This window comes from Hyla sarda, unplaced genomic scaffold, assembly GCF_029499605.1.
Source record: "Hyla sarda isolate aHylSar1 unplaced genomic scaffold, aHylSar1.hap1 scaffold_1085, whole genome shotgun sequence".
NCBI classification, from domain to species: Eukaryota; Metazoa; Chordata; class Amphibia; order Anura; family Hylidae; genus Hyla; species Hyla sarda.
Window position 1 is genome coordinate 90,207 of NW_026607705.1, and position 15,300 is coordinate 105,506.

The window sequence follows — 15,300 nt, forward strand, 5'->3', positions numbered from 1 at the left end:
AATAGCATAGCCTAACCCTCTGTACTTTGGTCTATATTGATGCGGGACATAGACAGCCAGCTGATGACCAATCCATTAGTGCAATGGATGGCTGGAAGCATTTGTCTTTGCCTTTGCAATACCACAGAAGCAATGCATGGTCAATGTACAGCAATGACACACCTGTGTGAACAGCCAGGAGACCCCCCCCCCCCCCCATGTTATGTTACATAGTTAAATAGTTAGTACGGTCGAAAAAAGACATATGTCCATCAAGTTCAACCAGGGAATTAAGGGGTAGGGGTGTGGCGCGATATTGGGGAAGGGATGAGATTTTATATTTCTTCATAAGCATTAATCTTATTTTGTCAATTAGGAACATTCAGCACCCACCCGCTATCAAGGCAGCTGCCTATCATGTCATGCCCTACCTGCACAGGTGTGCTGGCTACTCAAATGATCCAATTAAGGAGGCCATTTAGTCAGCAGCAGCAGAAGTCCTGTGCCTGGACGCTCCAACAGGGGCCAGACACAAGCAGAAGCAGAAGCAGCAGAAGCAGCAGCAGCACCACCTTTTGTTTTTTGGCTGCAGCAGCAGCAAGGCCCACAGGGCTGGCTAGCTGGCTAGCCAGCAAGCAGGTAGCAATGAAAGTAGGAATCTTTCTTTTTAACCCTGTAAGGGGGTGGTGCACTGTACCCGAAGATACTGCCATATCGGGTCAATGCATAGGGCGACGGAAGCAAGCTTCGAAATCGGCCCCCGTTCTCAAAAATCCATTTAATATATGGTCCCCAGATAGGGGACGTATCAGATATTAAACTGATAAGAACAGATACTACACTTGATCTTAGCCAAAAGGCCGAGAAGCGATAACCGTGAAAGGGGCGGGCCCAACAAGGTCCCCTTCATGGGCACTATCACTGCTTGCTGTCAGGGAGGCTGCCAGACAATTTTCCATGCACACTCTGGGCTGGGGGGCAGTCAACCACCAGTACACACAGCAGAACCTAAACCCATACCATTATTGCTAAGCAGCAAGACAGGGGCCCATTGCACTCCCACGGGGCCTTTTTAAATGCAATCCATAACCTGGATTTGCCAGGAACCCTTCTTACTCCTCCTACTTGCATGTGACACTGGGCTTAGGATCTGCATAGGAAACACACACACAAGCACACACCTACCTTTGTTGCCTGCAGATGCCTCCTTGGCTGTCCCCAAACGGTATCAAACCAACACCCACGGGAAGCTGTAAGCATAGAGGACATGCCTGCACCCCATTGGACTTACCTGTGTGGGTTAAATCCGGGTTATTTGACAACCTATGGCGGTGATGGTTCTGCTCAGGCAGAGCAGTGCTGATGCTCCTCATAAAGCTGTCGCTGCTGTGAAGGTTCTAGGTGACATCACAAATCCCTATGGTTACATACACAACAAAGCTGGGTTGTTGTTGTTTACACTCTGCAAGGCCTGTGGAAGTGAGTGACATCATAGCACTGTAGTTCTGAGGGTTCTAGATGGATGCAACAATCTCCTGTTGCTTCTATGAAGGCCGTAATAGACGACATCACCAAACAGCTCCATAGTCACATACACAGCAAAGGAGAGATGTTGTTTACACCTAGTGATGTCAGTGGTATTGAGTGACATCACAGCACAGTGCTAAGGCTCCTGGGCCTGGACACAGCAGCGGCTGCAATATCTCAACGGAGAATACGTTTATATCTATGTGTGTGTGTGCGCGTATATATATATATATATATATATATATATATATATTTCTCCGCCGAAATCACTTTTAAACCCATTTCCACCTTTTTTTCCCTTCTCTTCCTCTTACTTTTTTTTCACGTTTTTTTACGTTTTTCTCCTTTTCGCCTCTTTTCTGGGCGTATTATTCTTCTTTTTCTTCTTTTTTTTCGTCTAATGCATACCCCATCAGTGCAGCAATGCTTATTCAATACCGCCAGCAGATGGAGACACTGGGGGATAATTTTCTAAGGATTTATACTGATTTTTCCTGTCTGAATTTGTCGCACAGAAAGTTGCTGGCCAAATATGTGTGACATTTCTGCGACTTTAGCTTCTAGAGCATTTTTACAACATTATACATAGGTGCTGAATACATAAAAAGCGACTGTTCAGCGCCAGACAAGTCGCATCGGCTGAAAGTAGGCCAGAATGTCAGTCCATGTTGGAGCAGGTTTAGATACAGTCTAAAGCATAGATCTCAAAGTCTGTGCACAGAATTTAGCAAGGGCCTCGCACCTTCTGATGCATCAGGTAGGTGCACAATAGCATAGCCTAACCCTCTGTACTTTGGTCTATATTGATGCGGGACATAGACAGCCAGCTGATGACCAATCCATTAGTGCAATGGATGGCTGGAAGCATTTGTCTTTGCCTTTGCAATACCACAGAAGCAATGCATGGTCAATGTACAGCAATGACACACCTGTGTGAACAGCCAGGAGACCCCCCCCCCCCCCCCATGTTATGTTACATAGTTACATAGTTAGTACGGTCGAAAAAAGACATATGTCCATCAAGTTCAACCAGGGAATTAAGGGGTAGGGGTGTGGCGCGATATTGGGGAAGGGATGAGATTTTATATTTCTTCATAAGCATTAATCTTATTTTGTCAATTAGGAACATTCAGCACCCACCCGCTATCAAGGCAGCTGCCTATCATGTCATGCCCTACCTGCACAGGTGTGCTGGCTACTCAAATGATCCAATTAAGGAGGCCATTTAGTCAGCAGCAGCAGAAGTCCTGTGCCTGGACGCTCCAACAGGGGCCAGACACAAGCAGAAGCAGAAGCAGCAGAAGCAGCAGCAGCACCACCTTTTGTTTTTTGGCTGCAGCAGCAGCAAGGCCCACAGGGCTGGCTAGCTGGCTAGCCAGCAAGCAGGTAGCAATGAAAGTAGGAATCTTTCTTTTTAACCCTGTAAGGGGGTGGTGCACTGTACCCGAAGATACTGCCATATCGGGTCAATGCATAGGGCGACGGAAGCAAGCTTCGAAATCGGCCCCCGTTCTCAAAAATCCATTTAATATATGGTCCCCAGATAGGGGACGTATCAGATATTAAACTGATAAGAACAGATACTACACTTGATCTTAGCCAAAAGGCCAAGAAGCGATAACCGTGAAAGTGGCGGGCCCAACAAGGTCCCCTTCATGGGCACTATCACTGCTTGCTGTCAGGGAGGCTGCCAGACAATTTTCCATGCACACTCTGGGCTGGGGGGCAGTCAACCACCAGTACACACAGCAGAACCTAAACCCATACCATTATTGCTAAGCAGCAAGACAGGGGCCCATTGCACTCCCACGGGGCCTTTTTAAATGCAATCCATAACCCGGATTTGCCAGGAACCCTTCTTACTCCTCCTACTTGCATGTGACACTGGGCTTAGGATCTGCATAGGAAACACACACACAAGCACACACCTACCTTTGTTGCCTGCAGATGCCTCCTTGGCTGTCCCCAAACGGTATCAAACCAACACCCACGGGAAGCTGTAAGCATAGAGGACATGCCTGCACCCCATTGGACTTACCTGTGTGGGTTAAATCCGGGTTATTTGACAACCTATGGCGGTGATGGTTCTGCTCAGGCAGAGCAGTGCTGATGCTCCTCATAAAGCTGTCGCTGCTGTGAAGGTTCTAGGTGACATCACAAATCCCTATGGTTACATACACAACAAAGCTGGGTTGTTGTTGTTTACACTCTGCAAGGCCTGTGGAAGTGAGTGACATCATAGCACTGTAGTTCTGAGGGTTCTAGATGGATGCAACAATCTCCTGTTGCTTCTATGAAGGCCGTAATAGACGACATCACCAAACAGCTCCATAGTCACATACACAGCAAAGGAGAGATGTTGTTTACACCTAGTGATGTCAGTGGTATTGAGTGACATCACAGCACAGTGCTAAGGCTCCTGGGCCTGGACACAGCAGCGGCTGCAATATCTCAACGGAGAATACGTTTATATATATGTGTGTGTGTGCGCGTATATATATATATATATATATATATATATATATATATATATATATTTCTCCGCCGAAATCACTTTTAAACCCATTTCCACCTTTTTTTCCCTTCTCTTCCTCTTACTTTTTTTTCACGTTTTTTTACGTTTTTCTCCTTTTCGCCTCTTTTCTGGGCGTATTATTCTTCTTTTTCTTCTTTTTTTTCGTCTAATGCATACCCCATCAGTGCAGCAATGCTTATTCAATACCGCCAGCAGATGGAGACACTGGGGGATAATTTTCTAAGGATTTATACTGATTTTTCCTGTCTGAATTTGTCGCACAGAAAGTTGCAGGCCAAATATGTGTGACATTTCTGCGACTTTAGCTTCTAGAGCATTTTTACAACATTATACATAGGTGCTGAATACATAAAAAGCGACTGTTCAGCGCCAGACAAGTCGCATCGGCTGAAAGTAGGCCAGAATGTCAGTCCATGTTGGAGCAGGTTTAGATACAGTCTAAAGCATAGATCTCAAAGTCTGTGCACAGAATTTAGCAAGGGCCTCGCACCTTCTGATGCATCAGGTAGGTGCACAATAGCATAGCCTAACCCTCTGTACTTTGGTCTATATTGATGCGGGACATAGACAGCCAGCTGATGACCAATCCATTAGTGCAATGGATGGCTGGAAGCATTTGTCTTTGCCTTTGCAATACCACAGAAGCAATGCATGGTCAATGTACAGCAATGACACACCTGTGTGAACAGCCAGGAGACCCCCCCCCCCCCCCCATGTTATGTTACATAGTTACATAGTTAGTACGGTCGAAAAAAGACATATGTCCATCAAGTTCAACCAGGGAATTAAGGGGTAGGGGTGTGGCGCGATATTGGGGAAGGGATGAGATTTTATATTTCTTCATAAGCATTAATCTTATTTTGTCAATTAGGAACATTCAGCACCCACCCGCTATCAAGGCAGCTGCCTATCATGTCATGCCCTACCTGCACAGGTGTGCTGGCTACTCAAATGATCCAATTAAGGAGGCCATTTAGTCAGCAGCAGCAGAAGTCCTGTGCCTGGACGCTCCAACAGGGGCCAGACACAAGCAGAAGCAGAAGCAGCAGAAGCAGCAGCAGCACCACCTTTTGTTTTTTGGCTGCAGCAGCAGCAAGGCCCACAGGGCTGGCTAGCTGGCTAGCCAGCAAGCAGGTAGCAATGAAAGTAGGAATCTTTCTTTTTAACCCTGTAAGGGGGTGGTGCACTGTACCCGAAGATACTGCCATATCGGGTCAATGCATAGGGCGACGGAAGCAAGCTTCGAAATCGGCCCCCGTTCTCAAAAATCCATTTAATATATGGTCCCCAGATAGGGGACGTATCAGATATTAAACTGATAAGAACAGATACTACACTTGATCTTAGCCAAAAGGCCGAGAAGCGATAACCGTGAAAGGGGCGGGCCCAACAAGGTCCCCTTCATGGGCACTATCACTGCTTGCTGTCAGGGAGGCTGCCAGACAATTTTCCATGCACACTCTGGGCTGGGGGGCAGTCAACCACCAGTACACACAGCAGAACCTAAACCCATACCATTATTGCTAAGCAGCAAGACAGGGGCCCATTGCACTCCCACGGGGCCTTTTTAAATGCAATCCATAACCCGGATTTGCCAGGAACCCTTCTTACTCCTCCTACTTGCATGTGACACTGGGCTTAGGATCTGCATAGGAAACACACACACAAGCACACACCTACCTTTGTTGCCTGCAGATGCCTCCTTGGCTGTCCCCAAACGGTATCAAACCAACACCCACGGGAAGCTGTAAGCATAGAGGACATGCCTGCACCCCATTGGACTTACCTGTGTGGGTTAAATCCGGGTTATTTGACAACCTATGGCGGTGATGGTTCTGCTCAGGCAGAGCAGTGCTGATGCTCCTCATAAAGCTGTCGCTGCTGTGAAGGTTCTAGGTGACATCACAAATCCCTATGGTTACATACACAACAAAGCTGGGTTGTTGTTGTTTACACTCTGCAAGGCCTGTGGAAGTGAGTGACATCATAGCACTGTAGTTCTGAGGGTTCTAGATGGATGCAACAATCTCCTGTTGCTTCTATGAAGGCCGTAATAGACGACATCACCAAACAGCTCCATAGTCACATACACAGCAAAGGAGAGATGTTGTTTACACCTAGTGATGTCAGTGGTATTGAGTGACATCACAGCACAGTGCTAAGGCTCCTGGGCCTGGACACAGCAGCGGCTGCAATATCTCAACGGAGAATACGTTTATATCTATGTGTGTGTGTGCGCGTATATATATATATATATATATATATATATATATATATATATATTTCTCCGCCGAAATCACTTTTAAACCCATTTCCACCTTTTTTTCCCTTCTCTTCCTCTTACTTTTTTTTCAAGTTTTTTTACGTTTTTCTCCTTTTCGCCTCTTTTCTGGGCGTATTATTCTTCTTTTTCTTCTTTTTTTTCGTCTAATGCATACCCCATCAGTGCAGCAATGCTTATTCAATACCGCCAGCAGATGGAGACACTGGGGGATAATTTTCTAAGGATTTATACTGATTTTTCCTGTCTGAATTTGTCGCACAGAAAGTTGCAGGCCAAATATGTGTGACATTTCTGCGACTTTAGCTTCTAGAGCATTTTTACAACATTATACATAGGTGCTGAATACATAAAAAGCGACTGTTCAGCGCCAGACAAGTCGCATCGGCTGAAAGTAGGCCAGAATGTCAGTCCATGTTGGAGCAGGTTTAGATACAGTCTAAAGCATAGATCTCAAAGTCTGTGCACAGAATTTAGCAAGGGCCTCGCACCTTCTGATGCATCAGGTAGGTGCACAATAGCATAGCCTAACCCTCTGTACTTTGGTCTATATTGATGCGGGACATAGACAGCCAGCTGATGACCAATCCATTAGTGCAATGGATGGCTGGAAGCATTTGTCTTTGCCTTTGCAATACCACAGAAGCAATGCATGGTCAATGTACAGCAATGACACACCTGTGTGAACAGCCAGGAGACCCCCCCCCCCCCCCCCATGTTATGTTACATAGTTACATAGTTAGTACGGTCGAAAAAAGACATATGTCCATCAAGTTCAACCAGGGAATTAAGGGGTAGGGGGTGTGGCGCGATATTGGGGAATGGATGAGATTTTATATTTCTTCATAAGCATTAATCTTATTTTGTCAATTAGGAACATTCAGCACCCACCCGCTATCAAGGGCAGCTGCCTATCATGTCATGCCCTACCTGCACAGGTGTGCTGGCTACTCAAATGATCCAATTAAGGAGGCCATTTAGTCAGCAGCAGCAGAAGTCCTGTGCCTGGACGCTCCAACAGGGGCCAGACACAAGCAGAAGCAGAAGCAGCAGCAGCAGCACCACCTTTTGTTTTTTGGCTGCAGCAGCAGCAAGGCCCACAGGGCTGGCTAGCTGGCTAGCCAGCAAGCAGGTAGCAATGAAAGTAGGAATCTTTCTTTTTAACCCTGTAAGGGGGTGGTGCACTGCGTACCCGAAGATACTGCCATATCGGGTCAATGCATAGGGCGACGGAAGCAAGCTTCGAAATCGGCCCCCGTTCTCAAAAATCCATTTAATATATGGTCCCCAGATAGGGGACGTATCAGATATTAAACTGATAAGAACAGATACTACACTTGATCTTAGCCAAAAGGCCGAGAAGCGATAACCGTGAAAGGGGCGGGCCCAACAAGGTCCCCTTCATGGGCACTATCACTGCTTGCTGTCAGGGAGGCTGCCAGACAATTTTCCATGCACACTCTGGGCTGGGGGGCAGTCAACCACCAGTACACACAGCAGAACCTAAACCCATACCATTATTGCTAAGCAGCAAGACAGGGGCCCATTGCACTCCCACGGGGCCTTTTTAAATGCAATCCATAACCCGGATTTGCCAGGAACCCTTCTTACTCCTCCTACTTGCATGTGACACTGGGCTTAGGATCTGCATAGGAAACACACACACAAGCACACACCTACCTTTGTTGCCTGCAGATGCCTCCTTGGCTGTCCCCAAACGGTATCAAACCAACACCCACGGGAAGCTGTAAGCATAGAGGACATGCCTGCACCCCATTGGACTTACCTGTGTGGGTTAAATCCGGGTTATTTGACAACCTATGGCGGTGATGGTTCTGCTCAGGCGAGAGCAGTGCTGATGCTCCTCATAAAGCTGTCGCTGCTGTGAAGGTTCTAGGTGACATCACAAATCCCTATGGTTACATACACAACAAAGCTGGGTTGTTGTGGAAGTGAGTGACATCATAGCACTGTAGTTCTGAGGGTTCTAGATGGATGCAACAATCTCCTGTTGCTTCTATGAAGGCCGTAATAGACGACATCACCAACAGCTCCATAGTCACATACACAGCAAAGGAGAGATGTTGTTTACACCTAGTGATGTCAGTGGTATTGAGTGACATCACAGCACAGTGCTAAGGCTCCTGGGCCTGGACACAGCAGCGGCTGCAATATCTCAACGGAGAATACGTTTATATCTATGTGTGTGTGTGCGCGTATATATATATATATATATATATATATATATATATATTTCTCCGCCGAAATCACTTTTAAACCCATTTCCACCTTTTTTTCCTTCTCTTCCTCTTACTTTTTTTTCACGTTTTTTTACGTTTTTCTCCTTTTCGCCTCTCGCCTCTTTTCTGGGCGTATTATTCTTCTTTTTCTTCTTTTTTTTCGTCTAATGCATACCCCATCAGTGCAGCAATGCTTATTCAATACCGCCAGCAGATGGAGACACTGGGGGATAATTTTCTAAGGATTTATACTGATTTTTCCTGTCTGAATTTGTCGCACAGAAAGTTGCAGGCCAAATATGTGTGACATTTCTGCGACTTTAGCTTCTAGAGCATTTTTACAACATTATACATAGGTGCTGAATACATAAAAAGCGACTGTTCAGCGCCAGACAAGTCGCATCGGCTGAAAGTAGGCCAGAATGTCAGTCCATGTTGGAGCAGGTTTAGATACAGTCTAAAGCATAGATCTCAAAGTCTGTGCACAGAATTTAGCAAGGCCTCGCACCTTCTGATGCATCAGGTAGGTGCACAATAGCATAGCCTAACCCTCTGTACTTTGGTCTATATTGAGATGCGGGACATAGACAGCCAGCTGATGACCAATCCATTAGTGCAATGGATGGCTGGAAGCATTTGTCTTTGCCTTTGCAATACCACAGAAGCAATGCATGGTCAATGTACAGCAATGACACACCTGTGTGAACAGCCAGGAGACCCCCCCCCCCCCCCCCCATGTTATGTTACATAGTTACATAGTTTAGTACGGTCGAAAAAAGACATATGTCCATCAAGTTCAACCAGGGAATTAAGGGGTAGGGGTGTGGCGCGATATTGGGGGAAGGGATGAGATTTTATATTTCTTCATAAGCATTAATCTTATTTTGTCAATTAGGAACATTCAGCACCCACCCGCTATCAAGGCAGCTGCCTATCATGTCATGCCCTACCTGCACAGGTGTGCTGGCTACTCAAATGATCCCAATTAAGGAGGCCATTTAGTCAGCAGCAGCAGAAGTCCTGTGCCTGGACGCTCCAACAGGGGGCCAGACACAAGCAGAAGCAGAAGCAGCAGAAGCAGCAGCAGCACCACCTTTTGTTTTTTGGCTGCAGCAGCAGCAAGGCCCACAGGGCTGGCTAGCTGGCTAGCCAGCAAGCAGGTAGCAATGAAAGTAGGAGAATCTTTCTTTTTAACCCTGTAAGGGGTGGTGCACTGTACCCGAAGATACTGCCATATCGGGTCAATGCATAGGGCGACGGAAGCAAGCTTCGAAATCGGCCCCCGTTCTCAAAAATCCATTTAATATATGGTCCCCAGATAGGGGACGTATCAGATATTAAACTGATAAGAACAGATACTACACTTGATCTTAGCCAAAAGGCCGAGAAGCGATAACCGTGAGAAGGGGGCGGGCCCAACAAGGGTCCCCTTCATGGGCACTATCACTGCTTGCTGTCAGGGAGGCTGCCAGACAATTTTCCATGCACACTCTGGGCTGGGGGGCAGTCAACCACCAGTACACACAGCAGAACCTAAACCCATACCATTATTGCTAAGCAGCAAGACAGGGGCCCATTGCACTCCCACGGGGCCTTTTTAAATGCAATCCATAAACCGGATTTGCCAGGAACCCTTCTTACTCCTCCTACTTGCATGTGACACTGGGCTTAGGATCTGCATAGGAAACACACACACAAGCACACACCTACCTTTGTTGCCTGCAGATGCCTCCTTGGCTGTCCCCAAACGGTATCAAACCAACACCCACGGGAAGCTGTAAGCATAGAGGACATGCCTGCACCCCATTGGACTTACCTGTGTGGGGTTAAATCCGGGTTATTTGACAACCTATGGCGGGTGATGGTTCTGCTCAGGCAGAGCAGTGCTGATGCTCCTCATAAAGCTGTCGCTGCTGTGAAGGTTCTAGGTGACATCACAAATCCCTATGGTTACATACACAACAAAGCTGGGTTGTTGTTGTTTACACTCTGCAAGGCCTGTGGGAAGTGAGTGACATCATAGCACTGTAGTTCTGAGGGTTCTAGATGGATGCAACAATCTCCTGTTGCTTCTATGAAGGCCGTAATAGACGACATCACCAAACAGCTCCATAGTCACATACACAGCAAAGGAGAGATGTTGTTTACACCTAGTGATGTCAGTGGTATTGAGTGACATCACAGCACAGTGCTAAGGCTCCTGGGCCTGGACACAGCAGCGGCTGCAATATCTCAACGGAGAATACGTTTATATCTATGTGTGTGTGTGCGCGTTATATGTATAATATATATATATATAGTATATATATATATAATATATATATTTTCTCAGCCGAAATCACTTTTAAACCATTTCCACCTTTTTTTCCCTTCTCTTCCTCTTACTTTTTTTTCACGTTTTTTTTACGTTTTTCTCCTTTTCGCCTCTTTTCTGGCGTATTATTCTTCTTTTTCTTCCTTTTTTTTCGTCTAATGCATACCCCATCAGTGCAGCAATGCTTATTCAATACCGCCAGCAGATGGAGACACTGGGGGATAATTTTCTAAGGATTTATACTGATTTTTCCTGTCTGAATTTGTCGCACAGAAAGTTGCAGGCCAAATATGTGTGACATTTCTGCGACTTTAGCTTCTAGAGCATTTTTACAACATTATACATAGGTGCTGAATACATAAAAAGCGACTGTTCAGCGCCAGACAAGTCGCATCGGCTGAAAGTAGGCCAGAATGTCAGTCCATGTGGAGCAGGTTTAGATACAGTCTAAAGCATAGATCTCAAAGTCTGTGCACAGAATTTAGCAAGGGCCTCGCACCTTCTGATGCATCAGGTAGGTGCACAATAGCATAGCCTAACCCTCTGTACTTTGGTCTATATTGATGCGGGACATAGACAGCCAGCTGATGACCAATCCATTAGTGCAATGGATGGCTGGAAGCATTTGTCTTTGCCTTTGCAATACCACAGAAGCAATGCATGGTCAATGTACAGCAATGACACACCTGTGTGAACAGCCAGGAGACCCCCCCCCCCCCCCCATGTTATGTTACATAGTTACATAGTTAGTACGGTCGAAAAAAGACATATGTCCATCAAGTTCAACCAGGAATTAAGGGGTAGGGGGTGTGGCGCGATATTGGGGAAGGGATGAGATTTTATATTTCTTCATAAGCATAATCTTATTTTGTCAATTAGGAACATTCAGCACCCACACCCGCTATCAAGGCAGCTGCCTATCATGTCATTGCCCTACCTGCACAGGTGTGCTGGCTACTCAAATGATCCAATTAAGGAGGCCATTTAGTCAGCAGCAGCAGAAGTCCTGTGCCTGGACGCTCCAACAGGGGCCAGACACAAGCAGAAGCAGAAGCAGCAGAAGCAGCAGCAGCAGCACCACCTTTTGTTTTTTGGCTGCAGCAGCAGCAAGGCCCACAGGGCTGGCTAGCTGGCTAGCCAGCAAGCAGGTAGCAATGAAAGTAGGAATCTTTCTTTTTAACCCTGTAAGGGGGGTGGTGCACTGTACCCGAAGATACTGCCATATCGGGTCAATGCATAGGGCGACGGAAGCAAGCTTCGAAATCGGCCCCCCGTTCTCAAAAATCCATTTAATATATGGTCCCCAGATAGGGGACGTATCAGATATTAAACTGATAAGAACAGATACTACACTTGATCTTAGCCAAAAGGCCGAGAAGCGATAACCGTGAAAGGGGCGGGCCCAACAAGGTCCCCTTCATGGGCACTATCACTGCTTGCTGTCAGGGAGGCTGCCAGACAATTTTCCATGCACACTCTGGGCTGGGGGGCAGTCAACCACCAGTACACACAGCAGAACCTAAACCCATACCATTATTGCTAAGCAGCAAGACAGGGGGCCCATTGCACTCCCACGGGGCCTTTTTAAATGCAATCCATAACCCGGATTTGCCAGGAACCCTTCTTACTCCTCCTACTTGCATGTGACACTGGGCTTAGGATCTGCATAGGAAACACACACACAAGCACACACCTACCTTTGTTGCCTGCAGATGCCTCCTTGGCTGTCCCCAAACGGTATCAAACCAACACCCACGGGAAGCTGTAAGCATAGAGGACATGCCTGCACCCCATTGGACTTACCTGTGTGGGTTAAATCCGGGTTATTTGACAACCTATGGCGGTGATGGTTCTGCTCAGGCAGAGCAGTGCTGATGCTCCTCATAAAGCTGTCGCTGCTGTGAAGGTTCTAGGTGACATCACAAAATCCCTATGGTTACATACACAACAAAGCTGGGTTGTTGTTGTTTACACTCTGCAAGGCCTGTGGAAGTGAGTGACATCATAGCACTGTAGTTCTGAGGGTTCTAGATGGATGCAACAATCTCCTGTTGCTTCTATGAAGGCCGTAATAGACGACATCACCAAACAGCTCCATAGTCACATACACAGCAAAGGAGAGATGTTGTTTACACCTAGTGATGTCAGTGGTATTGAGTGACATCACAGCACAGTGCTAAGGCTCCTGGGCCTGGACACAGCAGCGGCTGCAATATCTCAACGGAGAATACGTTTATATCTATGTGTGTGTGTGTGCGCGCGTATATATATATATATATATATATATATATATATCATATCAAATATATATTTCTCCGCCGAAATCACTTTTAAACCCATTTCCACCTTTTTTTCCCTTCTCTTCCTCTTACTTTTTTTTCACGTTTTTTTACGTTTTTCTCCTTTTCGCCTCTTTTCTGGGCGTATTATTCTTCTTTTTCTTCTTTTTTTTCGTCTAATGCATACCCCATAAGTGCAGCAATGCTTATTCAATACCGCCAGCAGATGGAGACACTGGGGGATAATTTTCTAAGGATTTATACTGATTTTTCCTGTCTGAATTTGTCGCACAGAAAGTTGCAGGCCAAATATGTGTGACATTTCTGCGACTTTAGCTTCTAGAGCATTTTTACAACATTATACATAGGTGCTGAATACATAAAAAGCGACTGTTCAGCGACAGACAAGTCGCATCGGCTGAAAGTAGGCCAGAATGTCAGTCCATGTTGGAGCAGGTTTAGATACAGTCTAAAGCATAGATCTCAAAGTCTGTGCACAGAATTTAGCAAGGGCCTCGCACCTTCTGATGCATCAGGTAGGTGCACAATAGCATAGCCTAACCCTCTGTACTTTGGTCTATATTGATGCGGGACATAGACAGCCAGCTGATGACCAATCCATTAGTGCAATGGATGGCTGGAAGCATTTGTCTTTGCCTTTGCAATACCACAGAAGCAATGCATGGTCAATGTACAGCAATGACACACCTGTGTGAACAGCCAGGAGACCCCCCCCCCCCCATGTTATGTTACATAGTTACATAGTTAGTACGGTCGAAAAAAGACATATGTCCATCAAGTTCAACCAGGGAATTAAGGGGTAGGGGTGTGGCGCGATATTGGGGAAGAGATGAGATTTTATATTTCTTCATAAGCATTAATCTTATTTTGTCAATTAGGAACATTCAGCACCCACCCGCTATCAAGGCAGCTGCCTATCATGTCATGCCCTACCTGCACAGGTGTGCTGGCTACTCAAATGATCCAATTAAGGAGGCCATTTAGTCAGCAGCAGCAGAAGTCCTGTGCCTGGACGCTCCAACAGGGGCCAGACACAAGCAGAAGCAGAAGCAGCAGAAGCAGCAGCAGCACCACCTTTTGTTTTTTGGCTGCAGCAGCAGCAAGGCCCACAGGGCTGGCTAGCTGGCTAGCCAGCAAGCAGGTAGCAATGAAAGTAGGAATCTTTCTTTTTAACCCTGTAAGGGGGTGGTGCACTGTACCCGAAGATACTGCCATATCGGGTCAATGCATAGGGCGACGGAAGCAAGCTTCGAAATCGGCCCCCGTTCTCAAAAATCCATTTAATATATGGTCCCCAGATAGGGGACGTATCAGATATTAAACTGATAAGAACAGATTTTTTGATTGAAAGAGCTTTATTTTCCGTTCAGTCATTACAAGTCGTACAATAAATTACAGTCACACAAAGCATGATAGTACAATACACAGCAAAGGTTCCCTAAGCTATACATCGCACACCATGCTACTCTAACATTCAGCTCAATCCTGCAATATAAAGGCACAAGAGATCAAACAAAAACCAAATAATACAATCTGTGATCGGGGTAGGGGTGTGGGCGACTATGTGGGGGTAGGGAGGGGGCGGATCACAGGGCCAAACTGTTGGGCTGTATCTTCAGGGAGACATGGGAGAAGGAGAGGGGTCTTCACTCCTCTTCTTCCTCATCAACGGCCGAGCTGTCCAAGATGGAATAGTCTCTAAGCAGGTTCTTGATGAACCTGCGGCAGTCCCGGACGGACATGTTTTCCCTGTTGATCACGAGGCGGTTCCTGGCAAGCCACACTGCGTCCTTAAAACAGTTCATAAGGCGCCAGGCCTCCTGGATGGCCTCCACGTCGTGGGTCCCAGGGAACAGGCCGTAAAGCACCGAATGGTACGATAGGCAGCTCCTGGGCACTGAGTCTCTGAGTTCCTGTTCTAGGGCGTCCAACAGACCCTGTGCAAAGGGGCACTGCCAAAACACGTGGAAAGATGTTTCCTCCACGTAGGGGCAACGGGGGCAGTACCGGGTCTTGCACAGGTTGCGGGCATGCATGAATGACCTGAGAGAGAGACCTCCCATGACGGCCATCCACGACAAGTCCTTGTGTCCATTGGTAAGCCGCTTTGAGGCCACATTGTT

The 15,300-nt window shown here is 46.6% G+C and overlaps 6 non-coding genes and 1 pseudogene across 6 annotated transcripts; all 7 read right to left on the reverse strand.

Moving 5' to 3' along the window:
- Positions 1–660: 660 nt before the first annotated feature.
- LOC130300526 (U2 spliceosomal RNA) lies at positions 661–851 on the reverse strand. Its single transcript, XR_008851370.1, has one exon. It is a non-coding gene; the product is annotated as a U2 spliceosomal RNA (small nuclear RNA).
- Positions 852–2,934: 2,083 nt separating this feature from the next.
- LOC130300530 (U2 spliceosomal RNA) lies at positions 2,935–3,125 on the reverse strand. Its single transcript, XR_008851374.1, has one exon. It is a non-coding gene; the product is annotated as a U2 spliceosomal RNA (small nuclear RNA).
- Positions 3,126–5,218: 2,093 nt separating this feature from the next.
- Positions 5,219–5,409, reverse strand: LOC130300527 (U2 spliceosomal RNA). Its single transcript, XR_008851371.1, has one exon. It is a non-coding gene; the product is annotated as a U2 spliceosomal RNA (small nuclear RNA).
- Positions 5,410–7,497: 2,088 nt separating this feature from the next.
- LOC130300479 (U2 spliceosomal RNA) lies at positions 7,498–7,690 on the reverse strand. The gene has a single exon (XR_008851331.1). It is a non-coding gene; the product is annotated as a U2 spliceosomal RNA (small nuclear RNA).
- Positions 7,691–9,766: 2,076 nt separating this feature from the next.
- On the reverse strand, positions 9,767–9,957 carry LOC130300528 (U2 spliceosomal RNA). The gene has a single exon (XR_008851372.1). It is a non-coding gene; the product is annotated as a U2 spliceosomal RNA (small nuclear RNA).
- Positions 9,958–12,068: 2,111 nt separating this feature from the next.
- Positions 12,069–12,260, reverse strand: LOC130300534 (U2 spliceosomal RNA). Its single transcript, XR_008851378.1, has one exon. It is a non-coding gene; the product is annotated as a U2 spliceosomal RNA (small nuclear RNA).
- A 2,100-nt stretch (positions 12,261–14,360) lies between these two features.
- On the reverse strand, positions 14,361–14,534 carry LOC130300481 (U2 spliceosomal RNA; annotated as a pseudogene).
- Positions 14,535–15,300: the final 766 nt, after the last annotated feature.